Source organism: Nematolebias whitei, chromosome 2 (genome assembly GCF_014905685.2).
Source record: "Nematolebias whitei isolate Nwh7 chromosome 2, NemWhi1, whole genome shotgun sequence".
Classification (NCBI taxonomy): Eukaryota; Metazoa; Chordata; class Actinopteri; order Cyprinodontiformes; family Rivulidae; genus Nematolebias; species Nematolebias whitei.
This window is the reverse complement of record NC_056499.1, coordinates 33,988,328-33,990,606: the sequence shown is the minus strand read 5'-3', so window position 1 is coordinate 33,990,606 and position 2,279 is coordinate 33,988,328. Positions and strand designations below refer to the sequence as shown.

At 39.7% G+C, this 2,279-nt stretch overlaps 1 protein-coding gene across 2 annotated transcripts in view; it reads right to left on the bottom strand.

Annotated features, from left to right (window-relative positions):
- The window catches only part of LOC119423891 (protein C19orf12 homolog), a 58,576-nt gene that overhangs the window by 10,918 nt on the left and 45,379 nt on the right, over nucleotides 1-2,279 (bottom strand). The window lies entirely within an intron of this gene.

Sequence of the window (2,279 nt, the reverse complement as noted above, 5' to 3'; positions counted from 1 at the left end):
AGCCGCTCAGGGAGTCTAGTTCAGTCCAGCTCCAGTCTGGCAGAGCTTTAACGATGGTGTAAACGTTATTCAACGGTCTGAAGCAGGCTCTGAAACAAATGTGCACAGTATTATTGCAGGTTTATTGTACAGATGAGTGGAAATCACAAACTCACATGGCGTCTGCCCCTTTCACCTGAACAGCCGCCCCGTTAACAGCGCGCACCACAATTTTCTTCAGAAACTGGTCACACCCCTTAGTGTCGTCATCTCTGCTCATAGGACAACCTACTCTTACCACGTGACCAGCCTCTCAGTCAGTACCAGAGCCCTATAAAGAGAGATCTAAAAGATCTCTTTATAGGGCTCTAGTCAATACTACTTCCATCAAGGCTTGTTGTTGCCATATTTATCATATAATCATATATAGTGTTTATATCTATGGTTGCAGAGTGCAGGCGTGCAACTAAAACTCCTTCCTATCGGAACCAAAAACCCGGAAAATACAAGTTCTGCATCGGTTTAATATGCATTTATACCGCAGACCGTAGGTGTACACAATTTTCAGTAACATAACAAATATAATACTGATAGAAATATATTTCAATGGAAAACGACTTTCTTATGGTCTTCCACCAAAGCACGAGACATCACCTGTCAGGATAGTCGAGGTGTATCGGTTTTAAAATGTTTCAGGCAAATTTAAAAGGAAAACGTAATTAAAAAACTTTCTTGAACCTGAATGAGGTTTAAAGGCACATGAATCGTTTAACAAGAGCTCCAAAAGTTCCTCGGCAGTGTGAAGCGATGGGTTCAGCTTGTGTGAGACTCAACGCACCAGAGGAGTCTCCAGCGTCAACTTTCCAACACATACACATCCAGTTAAAGTCTAATCCAGTCGGTTTCACAACTTTCATGTTGGCACATCTGGACAACGTCTGTAGATCTACTCACATAAACATGACTAAAAAAGTCATTTTCTGCGCTATCTTGATCGACTTTGAAATACACAATAAAAAGACTTAAATTTACAGTTTTATTGTATTTTCCAGTCCATACATTCAACTTTCAATGTGTATTTATATAGAAATAAACATGAAAATTCTGGCGAAGAAAACATTTTCTAAATTTTTTTGTGTTGCAAACTTAATAGCTACATATTAATCACATTTAAAGCATTTTTGACTGCAAAAATAAAAAAAAAATAGCTTGACATCTTCATAAAGAGACCAAGCTTTTGCATGTGCTCCAAAGGGTTCAAGAACAGCAGCTGATATAATTTGGGTATACATTTTCAGGCGTTTTTGGAAATTTAGTTATAGCCATTTAACTTCTTCTAAGGAAAAGTTAACTGAGACACACATTTGCTATAATTTTGAACAAACAAATAATTTTTTTTTAAGTGTTAATCTCGTTTAATTCTTGTTAAAGTCCTCCTGTGCACGCTTCCAAGGCTGTCAATTTGGCAGCCAATTGATTTTTGGCACAACACTGGCCCACATTTCCGGGTTGTCAGCGGTGATGTGTAACAAACGTGTCTGCGTTGACACATAATAGATGTGACGTATATGGTGAAGAGACGTATTTATGAATTTTACCACTTTAAAAATATTTGGACGGATGTGACTTATAGGGCGGAGCAACGTGTACGGCGGAAAATACCGTACTTTCTTCTTTTTCTTTTGGCTTTTCCCTCTTCAGGGGTCTCCACAGCGAGTCATCCTCCTCCACCGCACTCTGTCCTCTGCATTCTCTGTCCTCACTCCAATTACCTTCATGTCCTCTCTAACTGCATCCATACATCTCCTCTTTGTTTTTTTCCTGGCAGCTGCATTTCTAACATCCATCAACCAGTATACCCACTGTCCCTCCTCTTGACATGTCCAAACCATCTCAGTCAGGCCTCTCTAACTTTATCTCCCAGTTGTTCAACCTGGGCTGTACCTCTGATGATTTTATTCCTAATCTTATCCAGCCTTGTCACTCCTAAGGAGAATCTCAACATCTTCATTTCTGCCACTTCCATTTCTTTCTCCTGTCTTATTGTCAATGCCACTGTCTTCAGACCATACAATATAGCTGGTCTCACCACTGTCTTGTAAACTTTTCCTTTGACCTTTGCTGACACCTTTTTGTCACAAATCACTCCTGAAAATTTTCTCCATCCACTCCATCCTGCCTGGACTCTATTTTTCACTTCTTTCCACATTCCCCCTTTTCCTGGACGGTGGACCCCAAGTACAGGTCCTTCTAAAAAAATTAGCATATTGTGATAAAGGTCATTATTTTCCATAATGTAA